We start from the raw sequence: 15477 nt of genomic DNA, 5'->3' as shown, positions 1-15477 counted from the left end.
GCCTCGAATTTCGCAAAAAAAAGTTGTACCCTTATGTATTTGTTGTATTATAATAGCATTATTTACTAATCAGGGTTTTAACCATTCGGGTAGAAATTTTAAAAAAATTAGATTGTTTAATATGAAAAAAAGAAGACAATTGGCAACTACATCACAAAATCTAATTTGGTCTTTAAAACTTTGAACCCTTTAAAAACCTTGTAATCACAGCGTCCTCGTCAACATCAATGTCCCTATAAATGTTCAGGACGACAAAATACTCCATAAAAATGGAAGCAAACTACTAAATATGTCGTTTTCCACTGAATCTCATTATTATCCTCTATGATAGAAAAACTTTATTCAAATCAACAGAATTTTCTCACACCAAAATATCACAGCGATATATATCGATATTTCACTCTTACATATTTCGATAGAGTCAGAAAATATCGATACAATATATAGATATCGATAATTTTCTGACCTTTGCCCATCCCTAGTGTGGATTTGCCGAACGCAGTCATAACCATAAACAAAGATTTCTCTATGATTATAATTGTCAGTCAAACGCATGTCTTAAAATTTTGTTCAAATATAAATCGTATATTGTATTCTTTAATAATGAATAAAAAATTAACGATATCAACCAAATTCTCAGATCTCATTTTTCCAGAAATGGCAATTTCTTTCTTTGAAGAATTTGGGAGAAATGAATAATCAAAATGTGAGCGTCAGTCTTTCAAGAAAGTTATTCATGCTTATAGGTTTGTAAAAAATTTTTAGAGAATATTGAATAATAATATAATCCCAACATTAAGATTTTAAATTAGCACATTTCTTCTTTATAGAGACATGTATGATGCATAAGTCCAAATTTAATTGATGATTGGGTGGGAAAAATTGACAAATATTGATATTCTTGTAAGTCAATTCAAAATGAATAATAGATATATTTTAAGGGCTATCATTCCATTGGATATTTACTTGTGAGCCCTAAAATGAAGTTACATTCATTCCATTGACTCATTAATAGAAATACTACCTGAAATAAAGAAATTGCATTCAATGTTTATTTTCAGTTTTGACAAATATTGAATTTACATAATCGTTCGATAAGATCTATGAAAAGACCTACAGTGAGATTTTGTTTTAGGAATATTCAGTATAGCTGTAATAAACAAACTGAAAAGAGGCAGAATGAATAATAGATCTACCTTTCGGATACCCATATCTGAGAAATCAGGTTATAAGAAGTCCCTCATTTCCAAGGTTTATCAATACATTTTTCAGTTGAGCAGCAAATTATTCTTCTATTCCATATTTTGTGAAGAAATACAATATAATTGCAACAATTTGAAGGACCTATTGGAAATTCCTGAGTTTTTTAGTATCTGAAGATTGTATTGATGCTATGTTATAGAACGAGACTTGTGGCTCTGGGTTTTACTCAGAAGTGAATTAAACAGGGCAATTTATGTCCTATATAGTAAATAAAATTTTGATAGATATAAGTTTCAAAAGATCAACAACTGATCATAGTATTTACATAAATCAAAAAATAACTGGCTTACTATTGTTGCATTGTACGTGGATGACTTTTTTGTTTTAACTAATGTTAATTCTGAATGAATTTTCTGATAGAAAATTTTATGAAAAAGAAATTAGGGGAAGCTAAAAAATGATTAGGGATGAATATTACTAGAAATTATGGAAAAGGTAGTAAAGCTATCGATTATATTCTTCAAATATGTATTGCAATAATTCAACATGTCTGATTGTGAACATGTGAAAACTAAATTGAATTTTGATTCAACAAAAAAGAGTTGTAATGATGAACCATATAAGAAATTAATAGGTTTATTAACATCTTTAGCAGTATTAACTAGTCCTGATATAGCATACTCTGTTAGTTTCTTGAGTCAATTTAATAATTATCTCATTGTTGAACACTGGAAAAGTGCAAAACTCATTTCAAGATACAAAGATCATTGTTCAAATTTTACTTCAGTCAAAAGGAACTGAGTATTTGAAATCGGTACTAAAATTGTATCGGTCAATACTATTGACCCATATTAGTGGGTTCGATGAAATGGCCATATAGCACCTATTCCTATAACGATTAAAAGATTGGAAACTTTAGTGAACAAATAGGTAGGTATCTACATTATACAAATTTGATCATTCATGAAATGGAAATTTTCAATAAATAGTTGCTTTTTAAAGTATTTTATACCTTCATTGAATTGCTGGAAAATTGATACCAATTTCGAAAGTGACTGCCATGTTAAAATTCTTCATATACTGAATGATCCTTCAAAATTTATTTCTGTCGTAACATTTTGACTAGTATTTCAACTGATATATTCCATACGTTATTGAAATCAATATCTTCAAAGTACTATTCAAAAGACTTATAATGGAATTTAGAAGAATATATCTTTCTCTCTCAATTTCATAGTCATATATGATATGATGCATAAGTCCAAATTTAATTAATTCACATCTAAAGTGAATGTTATTTTTAGAAATATTCAGTATAGCTATAATAAACCAACTAAAAAGAGACATAATGAATAGACTTGCCTTTCAAATACCCATGGCCTATGTTACCTCATAAGCAATTACCTATAATATCTTATCTTGGTGAAACCTTTTTGAGAAATCAGGTCATAAGTTTGAGAGTCTCTAATTTCCAAGGTTTATTAATACATGTTTCAGTTGAGCGGAAAATAATATAACAGGGTATATATAGTTGAAATTATTAGTATGAAAGATTTGACTTATTCATTATAAATTCAACAGCACTGCACTCAAATTCTTCAAAAACGGAGTGGTCACTTATATTTTTGCACTCCTCTGTCGTAAAAGTGTATATTTTAGATATTCAAAAAACATATGGAAACTTTTGAATGTTATCTGACTAACTTGGCTCTTTTTTTCCAGTAATAAAGCCAATTGTGAATTATCTATAAGGAGTTTTTCTATCTGTTTAATACTGTTTCATAGTAGCACAACTTTTACTCCAATCCAAGACTGAATTGATGAATAAAGCTTCTGTTCTCTTTGGTAGTTCCATCTTCTGTCGCAATAAATTCAAATTTTCACGAAAGGGAATGTAGTTTTATAGTTTGTGGAAAATAAACGAAAAATTCCTGAAATAAAGTAACATTCATCCAATTAATTCCAAATAATACAAACACTTAAAACAAACCTGAATTGAGGAAAATGCATTCGATGATATAAATGTTCATTTCTAAATTTTGACAAATATCTATCGAATTTTCGATTCGCCGAAGACTGCATTTTATCTGTCGGCATTTATTTAAATATTGAATAACAATTTTGGAAACTGCAAACTTTTTCAAGAACTTTCATATATCGAAATGGAATATTTATTATTAACATGACACTGACAGCCAAATTGTCCACAGATACCACAGAAATATGGGACTTGAAATGTCAAAATGATCCGAAACACCCCGTATACTCGAAAACCGCGGGGAGAATCGAAGGTTTGGGATTTTTCCCGGGATCTCCAGACGATTTTGAGGGGGGTCTTATTCTTGTCATTTTTGCTCTAGATGGTCCCGTTTGGGCTGTGATTTTACGTTTAAAGTTTGACGTATATGTGCAAGCGGTTTTATATATACTTAGACTCGCTCTGCTCGCCGAAGGGGCTCCGCCCCTTGGACCCCGTCACTATGCCGGTAGATCCTTCACTGGGTATCCGGCTAGAAAATAAAAGCTTTTTTTCCGAAACCTTGTATCGTTAGCTGATTTCAGACGATTCACTCGGTATACTATGCTGGTTCTAGGTTGGAATTCTATATGATTTTTTTCCTAGAATATACCGTTTCGCCCTTGCTCACATGAAAATATTTGATGCAAATCCTAACTTTTCATGACGACAAATCAAGGGCGGTCCTAGCCTTAAATTTTGAGGGGGTTCGCCATTTTGGGCTTAGATTTTTTCTATGGGACCAAATCCCATATTACACCGATATCAAGCCTAACCTCTCAAAAATATTTATATTTAGATATTCATATGAATATTTATATAAGGCGTACAACTTTGCTTCCGCCGCGGCAACGGCGCGCCGTTTTGCAATAGATGGCTGTAACGGTAAGTGGTAGTAGAAATAAATATAACGTAGATGTCACACAATAAGTTTAGGTATTTGTGAACATAACGCCATCGACATGTTAGTCGATTTGTATCTGCATCATAAAGTTATTCACGATTAGCTGCCATACGTCCCGGTACGCCGGGACATGTCCCGGTTTGGACCATTGAGTCCCCGTGTCCCGGTTAGTTATTCAATTGTCCCGGTCAGTAATTTGACCGTTATGAGATTCATATTTCCTTATATAGTGTAGGTGAGACAAAATTTGTTTTCATGGAATCTCAACGGATTCCAGTAATCATAAATCTGAAATGCTGTTTCCGTTGCTCAAACATTATTTTTCAGAAACCGAAGGATTGAAAATAAAATTATTAAAATTGTTCAAGAAAATAGTCTTATGCAATCACTTTATTTTATATTGAATCCTTAGAGTACCTTAATATTTCCATATAAAATATTTTCGCTGTCAGTGCGGTACTTACTTCGAAGTAAAATAAAGGCGAGTTTTTTTTTAATTCGACAATGAAACTATCGGTTGTCCAGCGCATAGACTTCACAATACTGCTTCCACTTCCGCCGATATGATTTTAATTTCTGTGCATTCTATTGGTCTTAAAATTTTCAAATATTTTTCGATATTTTTTGTAAGGGTCGAACGATGAAAGGTTTTCGTGAGTATGCAGAAACAACTTACAGCAATGTTCTTTCTTATTCTAGAATTCGATGGCTTTCACTAGTTCTAGCTATTGAACGCTTGCTGAAGCTATGAGTGCCATTGAAAAAAAATTTCTTAGCTGAAAAAAAGGCCTTAAAAGCTGTAACCGATTTTTTTTGACTCTTTATTAGAACTTTATACTCTATTTCTACACAGTCAAGCATTTCTGATTGACAAACCGATTGAAAGTATTGAAAAATCATTAATTACTGTTATTAAAGATTAAAGTAAAAATTAATTGAGAGGATAGGTACTAAGAAAGAGTTGAATGGAAGATTACTAAATAACTATTTCGGAAACCAAACAAGACAAGTCTACAGGGTGGCCACTTTTTTAATGGGTTTGTATTGGTAGCTTTTAAGCCATAAGAGTTAGAAGGTCGGTCAAATGGAGAAAAAATTGCATGCATAGAAGCATTATAAAGCAGTTCAAACAAATCGAGATTATCAGGGCCGGTTATTGAGATATCATAAAAAAAGTAAATTATGTCATTTTGATTTTTCTTTTTTTCCCACTTTATTTAAAATATTATCAAAAAATGTTACATGAATTTTTTATTCGACTGTAAATTATCCTCAATTTGACGTATTCAGATTTCGTATCCAGCGTTTCGAACTCTCTGGGACACCCTCAACCTCATTTTTTTCAATACGGACCTGCATATTTTATGACATTTTTCGAAATAACTTTTAACGCTGAATTCAACGATATATCACACAATGTCATTCAAAGTTGATTTTCAGATGATTTTGACCCTCATCCAAATTTAATGGTGTGTATGTAAGAAAAAATAAGTTTATTAACGATATCAATGTTCTGACCCAAATTCAATCGAACCCAGAAAAAAATCGAGAACTGTGGCCAGTGAATGGAATTTTTCAAAAACTGCTGTTAATAAAATAGTCAACAGACGCGAATACAATGATTTCAAATTTGAATACCAAGCCTTGCACAAATTATATCGTAATGATCTCAAAATAAAGTTCGATTCTGTAATTTGTTTCAACGGAACAAATGACAAATACAACAATAGTGATACCTCGCGAGAAAATTGAGAATGTTTCGAAAGGTATTCAAGGAGACCAAACAAGCAAATGTATAAGAAGTATGGGTTCCAGAACCGTAAAGTGTACCTATTTTACAAAATGGTGGACATTTCAAACACTTACTTCATTAATTTTCATTTACTTTCGAATAATCATCTGATTTTTCTTTCGTTAAATGATACTTTCGTTTAATTATTATGAATTGAAATATTTAAATGATTATTATAAAAGAAGAACCAAGAAACCAGTATACTGGTTTCTTGCTTTGATTCTAATATGTTCCATTTAGTTCAAGATGGGTAAGTTGACTTTCTTATCGAAATTTATTGCATATTGCATGTTGCCAATTAAACTGAATAAAGGTAATACAGATCCGACCCAAAGAAAATTGGATAAGGGTCAAAATCACCTGAAAATCTACTTTGAATGATATATCGTTGAATTCAGCGTTAAAAGTTATTTCGAAAAATGTCATAAAATATGCAGGTCCGTATTGAAAAAATTGAGGTTGAGGGTGTCCCAGAGAGTACGAAACGTTGGAAACGAAATCTGATTACGTCAAATTGAGGATAATTTACTGTCGAATAAAAAATTCCTGTGACATTTTTTGATGATATTTGAAATAAAGTGGGAAAAAAAGAAAAATCAAAATGACATAATTTACTTTTCTTATATCTCAATAATAATGCTTCTATGCATGCAACTTTTTTTCCATTTGACCGACTTTCTAACTCTTATGGTTTAAAAGTTACCAATACAATCCCATTAAAAAAGTGGCCACCCTGTAGACTTGTCATGTTATGAGTTTCCATACAGTTTTATAATACGTCATAATCTCAAACAATTTATTAATATGAATTTCTACCAAGTAAAGACCGATCCCATCAAGAAGATCTGGGCATACTGGCAACGTTGCAGATTATTTGGCATTTGACAGACGTTACGTATTGAACATAATTGCCGCCACCGGATGTAAACAATGAATAAAATAGTAGTTTTTGACGAGAAAAAGCCATTTTTTTTTAGGGAAAAGCTTGAAATGTGATTAATTAATCATTTCTAACGAGAATCAGTTGATAAAATACAAGAAAACTAGCTATTAATGTGGATAACCTTACCTTCATCAAGCCAATTTTACAAATTTTTAAAAAAAACCAGCAGGATTGAGGAATTTATGTCACCGGATTCGTGATCTAATACCCAAAATTAGTAAGTAAGCAAAATTTCATCACTTTTGAATCATTATCAAAATTAATTCTATATAGTAAACATTCACCTGTTTTTCTTTTCAGAAGATGGATTATTATACAGGATTTGGATGGATAATTATACAGGATTTTTATTTGTGGAATATCAATTAGAAATATCTAGAGATGTTGGACCAATTCAAGTCTGAAAATTGAGATTAAAGCTTCAAATTATTAACTAATTTGTAAAGAAATACACAATATTTGATCAACTATTATATAGGGTGTATATATTTGAAGTAGTAATTAGTCATTTTTGGAGAAATGAGACATTTTGAAATCTGAAATTCTCATTTCTCTAGAAATGGCAATTTCTTTCTTATTTAAAAAATTTGGGAAAAATGCATAATCAAAATGTGAGAGTTATTATCAGTCAATAGAAATACTACCTGAAATAAAGAAACTGCATTCAATGTTTATTTTCAGTTTTGACAAATATTGAATTTACATAATCATTCGATAAGATCTATGAAAAGATCACAGTGAAATGTTGTTTTAGGAATATTCAGTATAGCTGTAATAAACAAACTGAAAAGAGGCAGAATGAATAATAGATCTACCTTTCGGATACCCATATCTGAGAAATCAGGTTATAAGAAGTCCCTCATTTCCAAGGTTTATCAATACATTTTTCAGTTGAGCAGCAAATTATTCTTCTATTCCATATTTTGTGAAGAAATACAATATAATTGAACAATTTGAAGGACCTATTGGAAATTCCTGACGAACTAAGGAGTTTTTTAGTATCTGAAGATTGTATTGATGCTATGTTATAGAACGAGACTTGTGGCTCTGGGTTTTACTCAGAAGTGAATTAAACAGGGCAATTTATGTCCTATATAGTAAATAAAATTTTGATAGATAAAAGTTTCAAAAGATCAACAATTGATCATAGTATTTACATAAATCAAAAAATAACTGGCTTACTATTGTTGCATTGTACATGGATGACTTTTTTGTTTTAACTAATGTTAATTCTGAATGAATTTTCTGATAGAAAATTTTATGATAAAGAAATTAGGGGAAGCTAAAAAATGATTAGGGATGAATATTACTAGAAATTATGGAAAAGGTAGTAAAGCTATCGATTATATTCTTCAAATATGTATTGCAATAATTCAACATGTCTGATTGTGAACATGTGAAAACTAAATTGAATTTTGATTCAACAAAAGAGAGTTGTAATGATGAACCATATAAGAAATTAATAGGTTTATTAATATCTTCAGCAGTATTAACTAGTCCTGATATAGCATACTCTGTTAATTTCTTGAGTCAATTTAATAATTATCTCATTATTGAACACTGAAAAAGTGCAAAATTCATTTCAAGATGCAAGTAAAAAAAGATCATTGTTCAAGTTTTACTTCAGTCAGAAGATGTGTTGAGTATTTGAAATGACTGCCTCGGTACTAAAATTGTATCAGCCAATACTATTGACCCATGTTAGTGGGTTCGATACCTACAGTGACTTGAATTTTTTCAAATGTTAACTTTGGATATGAATCAATTAATAATTTAATTTTCACCAAAATTAAAAGCAATGAATAAATCAGTAGGATTTTCGAACTGGCCATAGAGCAACTATTCCTATAACGATTGAAAACTTTAGTGAAATAGGTATCTACATGTTTATACAAGTTTAATCATTCATTCATGAAATGGAAAGTTTTGATGAATAGTTACTTTTCAAAGTATTTTATACCTACATTGAATTGCTGGAAAATTGATACCAATTTCAAAAGTAACTGCCATGTTGAAATTCTTCATATACTGAATGATCCTTTGAATTTTATTTCTTTCGTAACATTTTGACTAGTATTTCAACTGATTTTTTATATGTATATCCTAGTATAGCTTTAATAAACAAACTAAAAAGAGACAGAATGAATAGACTTGCCTTTCAAATACCCATGGCTTATGTTACCTCATAAGAAATTTTAATATCTTGGTGGAACCTTTTTGAGAAATCAGGTAAAAAGTTTGAGTCTCTAATTTCCAAGGTTTATTACTACATGTTTCAGTTGAGCGGCAAATAATATAATAGATAATATATAGTTGAAATTATTCGTATGGAAGATTTCACAACGATTTGACTTATTCATTATAAATTCAACAGCACTGCACTCAAATTCTTCAAAAACGGATTGATCATTTATATTTTTGCACTCTTCTGTCGTAAAAGTGTATATTTTAGATATTCCAAAAACACATGGAAATTTTTAAATGTCATCTGACTAACTTGGCTCTTTTTCCAGTAATAAAGCCAATTGTGAATTATCTATAAGGAGTTTTTCTATCTGTTTAATACATGATCAGATGAAGCTTCTGTTCTCTTTTGTAGTTCCATCTTCTGTCGCAATAGATTCAAATTCTCACGAAAGAGAATGTAGTTTTATAGTTTGTGGAAAATAAACGAAAAATTCCTGAAATAAAGTAACATTCATATCCAATTGAATGATACAAACACTTAAAACAAACCTGAATTGAGGAAAATGCATTCGATGATATAAATTTTCATTTCCAAATTTTGACAAATATCTATCGAATTTTCGATTCGCCGAAGACTTTGCATTTTATCTGTCGGCATTTATTTAAATATTGAATAACAATTTTGGAAACTGCAAACTTTTTCAAGAACTTTCATATATCGAAATGGAATATTTATTAACATGACACTGACAGCCAAATTGTCCACAGATACCACAGAAATATGGGACCTGAAATGTCAAAATGATCCGAAACACCCCGTATACTCGAAAACCGCGGGGAGAATCGAAGGTTTGGGATTTTTCCCGGGATCTCCAGACGATTTTGAGGGGGGTCTTATTCTTGTCATTTTTGCTCTAGATGGTCCCGTTTGGGCTGTGATTTTACGTTTAGAGTTTGACGTATATGTGCAAGCGGTTTTATATATACTTAGATTATTTGATTTGAATAATATTGAATTGTGGTGAAAGCTTTTTTACTCGAATTATAGAAGTAATAGATGAAAGAAATGATTGAATAAACAGAATTGTTCAATTAACAATTAATTATTAATAATGATGTATGTTATTTATTATGAATTGTTATCAAAATAGTAATTTACGTAACAAGTCCGGAAAATTGGGGTTTTTTGGACGAATAGACAAAATTCCAGGACGAGCGTAAGCGAGTCCTGGAAGTCTGTGAGTCCAAAAAAACCATTTTCGGGCGTGTTGCGTACAATATTTTTTCGGCAACCATGTAAAATAACACTATCGCCGCTGCTTTCCATATTTTATTGCGATTGCGATCAAAAAACATGCAAATTTTTGACAACTAATTTTATATGAACTGTCAGCCGTTATCTCGATTGCTATGGATTCTATGGTTCTTTTCCGGCCTACTCCGGGAAGTACGTACTTTCCGGACTAGGCCGGGAAATGCTACTTTCTCAGAGAAAAAGCGTCCGGGAAGTGAGCACTTCCCGGACGGTTGCCGAAGAAAATATTTCCCGAACAAATATTATTGTATGAAAAGATTGTGCAAGGAAATTGCTTACATAAAACAATAAAACATATATTTTTCAAATAATTATGTATTTGCTTTTCGATACAATAAATAAAGATATTTTTATGTGAGAAAATAAAATAGATTAACCTTATTATTCATTTGAACTGTCGTTGAAATAGCATAAGAAAATAACATCACAGAAAATCAGACAATTATAGTTTTCTTATATTAATTAACAGACATTGAAACCATTATTTCGTTGAAAAAGCGTTCGTAAACTCAACGTAGATCTATAATTCAGCATAGAATGCAGCGCTCTTTCTCCAGCATTTTGCTGGTACAGCGCATCTCTTTCAGCGCATTCAACAGCATATACAGGGTCTTTCACGAGGAACCTCACCCATATTTATACGGGAAACTACTGAACGTATTTTCATGAAATTCAGCACTTATAAGTATTTCACGATGCTGATGAAATCTAAAATATTTTCAAGGCATGAGCACCTCCGGTTTTTCCGGAAATTACGTCAACTTCCGTTTTTCAAATTAGAACACCATTTTATTATTGCAGAAATAGATTCCTTAGAAAATTTCAAGTTATTTTGATGTAACATTTTTCAGTTTTGGTTGGAAAATTCTCTCTGAGCGGGAAAATTCGAAAAAAAAATCGAAAATAGAGCTCCGCTGAAACAAGAATAACTTCGAGGTTTTTGGATGGAAAATTTTCATTACTGGGATTTTTAAAGATGTAAGATTGATGTATCCACTTTAAAAATCGAAATCGCGATTCATGATACAGGGGGTGAAAAAATCGCTTTCAAAGTTAGGGATGACAAAATCGTGAAAAATCAATTTTTTCAAATTAGAACCCCATTTTTTTATGGCAGATATTGAATCTACGTTAAAAAATAATGTGAGTGTATGCATCACACCCTTGCCCTAAAGTGGATATTTTCTGAGTTATTCACAAAAAACTGTTTTTCGTCTTGAATTTTCAGCTATTTCTTTTCCCTTCACGCCAAAAAGATGAAATTTTCAGGAACTGTTACTTAAACCATGTTTTAGATTTTACTACCCCTATATGCAAGAGAAAAAAGTTACAGGTTGTTCCTAAATAGATGGCGAATTTTGATTCGAATTTGTATCGGAAACCTCTTTATTTCAACTAATCGGCCATCGGTTTTCTCTCCAGTGATAAATAAATAATTCCTTATGAACCATATGCAAAAATTTACCATGTTTTACATTTTTTTTTTAATGATAGATATCATTAATTACATCTGCCAAATTCCTCTTTATTCAGTAGCATATTGTGTTTACTATTAATTTGGTGATAATTCGTATTAAGTTATAAAATCGATCACTATGCCTAATTTCAACAATGAAGATTATTTAAATCTCATTCTACTTCATGGAGAATGTAATAAAGTTGTAGATAGAACGATTCGACTGTTCATTGAGAGGTTTCCTGACCGACCCAGACCAACGAGAGATACCATTAACAGAACCATGACAAACTTGAGAAATATCGGATCTTTCGTTAAGAAAACTATACACAGAGAAAAAAGTGTAGTAGAAGATGAGAACAACGAAATTACAGTTCTTGCATATTTTCGTGTGAATCCTCAAAATTCTCTCAAAGATGCCGAGATTGATCTGGGATTATCTCAATCGAGTGTTTGGAGAATATTAGAAAAAACATAAAATGCACCCATATAAAAATTCAATAGGGTACAGCATTTGAAGGAAACTGATTTCGTCAGGAGAACAGAGTTTTGCGAAGCTATGATGATTCGATTTCAAGAGAATGAAAAGTTTTTGGACTGTATAATTTGGACAGATGAATCTAAATTCACAAAGAATGGTTCTTTCAATTGACCATATTCACCGTCGCCATATTGTTATGCGACAATACCAACTACCCAGTGTTCCCAACGGAGAAATATTGAGTTTACTACAAAAATACCGCTAATATCAAAAATACTATCAGCCATAAAGACTATTCTTCCACTGACTATTTCCAAAAATGGAGCGAAGCATTCATTTATACACTCGGCCACAATTAATTTGTTCAGAAAACCACCTTTCACTAATCTTTTTATTTCCAAAAGGTGAAATTTTTGCACAATGTTGTCCCAAACAAGCCTATCTGGCGTAGCAGCCAGAAAAGGTACACATAAACTTCACTTATAAACTTTATATTGTGGAATTTTTCTAGTAAACTCAATATTTCTTCGTTGGGAACACTGGGTAGTTGGTATTGTCGCATAACAATATGGCGACGGTGAATATGGTCAATAGGCATAACAGTCATTATTGGGATGAAGAGAACAACCACCACTTCAGACAATGGAACTTTCAAGAGACCTGGAGTTTCAATGTTTTTTGCGCCATCAAAAATAATGCAATTCTCGATGTTCACATTTATGATGGGACTTTAACTGGTAAGATAGAACACTACACATGTTTGCATTATTTAAAGAATGTTCTCCCTTAGGAGATAGATATTCTGACATATTGACTCAATTAATTGAGCCGCTAGTACAGAACCATAATGACTTATGGTATCAACAAGATGGCGCGCCTCCACACAATTCACTCAATGTGTCAAATATCCTCTACAGGCTATTTGAAGATCGATGGTTGGCGAACAATGGTCCACATCTTTGGCCACCACGTTCTCCCGATTTAACTCCTTTAGACTATTATGTTTGTGGTAGGATAAAAAATATTGTCTACTCAACTCCCCTGACTGATAAAGAGGACTGCATAGAACGAGTCAGAAATGTGTTCAGGTTTGTTTAGATTTTTAGATTCATAGTTTTGAAACTCAATTTGGTTTTTAAACACTTTTGCAGATCTCTTCCTCCCGATGAAATAAGAAGAGCAACGCACGAAGCATTCCTGAGACGTATAAATAAATGTCTAGAAATTAACGGTCAAAACTTTGAGCACCTTCTCTAGTTATAACTGCGAGAGTTTGCCATGGTTCTCCTAATAGTATCTTGAAGTCGGTTTCAAGGAGGGGTGAAAAATCTACAGCATGGTTCAAATAACAGTTCCTGAAAATTTCATCTTTTTGGCGTGAAGGGAAAAGAAATAGCCGAAAATTCAAGACGAAAAACAGTTTTTTGTGAATAACTCAGAAAATATCCATTTTAGGGCAAGGGTGTTATGCATACACTCGCATTATTTTTTAACGTAGATTCAATATCTGCCATAAAAAAATGGGGTTCTAATTTGAAAAAATTGATTTTTCACGATTTTGTCATCCCTAACTTTGAAAGCGATTTTTTCACCCCCTGTATCATGAATCGCGATTTCGATTTTTAAAGTGGATACATCAATCTTACATCTTGAAAAATCCCAAAAATGAAAATTTTCCATCCAAAAACCTTGAAGTTATTCTTGTTTCAGCGGAGCTCTATTTTCGATTTTTATTTCGAATTTTCACGCTCAAAGAGAATTTTCCAACCAAAACTGAAAAATGTTACATCAAAATAACTTGAAATTTTCTAAGGAATCTATTTCTGCAATAAAAAAATGGTGTTCTAATTTGAAAAACGGAAGTTGACGTCATTTCCGGAAAAACCGGAGGTGCTCATGCCTTGAAAATATTTTAGATTTCATCAGCATCGTGAAATACATATAAGTGCTGAATTTCATGAAAATACGTTCAGTAGTTTCCCGTATAAATATGGGTGAGGTTCCTCGTGAAAGACGAGTAGATATATATTATTACTAGCTGACCCAGCGAACTTCGTACCGCCCTATAATCAAGGAATATCTGTTACCTTTTTATCTGAATTGAGTTAATTTCTTTATTAAGTATTGCTGTTGGGATATTAATAAATCAAAATTATTCCAAAAATAAAGTGTTTATTATTCTTATGCTTTATGATGCACAATATTCTTCGTTTTATTTTCTGGCGCGTATAGAAATAGTGTTGTTGGTATTCCGACACTGGAACAGACGACATATAACTGGCCATGTGAAAAACATGAATTTTCAAGATTTCATTTTTAAACTCAAATGCCTTGCAATATTGACAAACAACGTTCATTGGTCCAATAGCAACGATATGCAGTGTACTGTAGTCAATTTCTTTGTTATAATTAAATGCAGCTCTATAGGGGTTAAACGCAACACTTCTAATTTGTTGGTTCCGGTTCCATCGATTCCGTTCAAATTCATTCCGCGTTTCACGTTGCTCATCAGTTTGACTTGCTCTTGTATTTCTTTGACTTGCAGCATTACGGGTTCTGCGACTACGTCTAATTGCCAGCATTTTGAAAATGGTCTATCAATTTTCCAACACTATATTAATTTGACTACCCTTGTTGAACAAACACTTCAGAAAAAAACACACACTACAAATTATCCTGTAAAAACCAATGTGAAAAATACACTAAGAAATGGTAAATGAATTATGTAGGTATCTTGTTATTATAACTCCGACCACAGACCAACTCCGACCGATATTCATTCATTCTCGCTTGTTGGGCTCAACCTTTGGTTATGTACCCAGTCACAAATTTGTTGGGTTTCTCCTGATTTTCCCACATGTATTACATATAATTCACACTCGCATTCATCCTTATGTCAACATACAATTTTTATTTTTTTTCAAAGACTTGAACAATCAATAAACTTTCATGCCCTACCACAGACCAACTCCGACCGTTATTCATTCATCTTTCTCGCTTGTTGGGCTCAACTTTTGGATATGTACCCAGTCACAAATTTGTTGGATTTCTCCTAATTTCCCACATGTATTACATATAATTCACACTCGCAATCATCCTTATTTCAACACACAATTTTATTTTTTCTCAAAGACTTGATGAACCGCTAAACATCCATGCCCTCACTGAGATTCGAACCC

The sequence above is a fragment of the Harmonia axyridis genome, chromosome 5, assembly GCF_914767665.1.
Source record: "Harmonia axyridis chromosome 5, icHarAxyr1.1, whole genome shotgun sequence".
NCBI classification, from domain to species: Eukaryota; Metazoa; Arthropoda; class Insecta; order Coleoptera; family Coccinellidae; genus Harmonia; species Harmonia axyridis.
The sequence above is the reverse complement of the archived record's forward strand: the minus strand, read 5'-3'. Positions refer to the sequence as shown.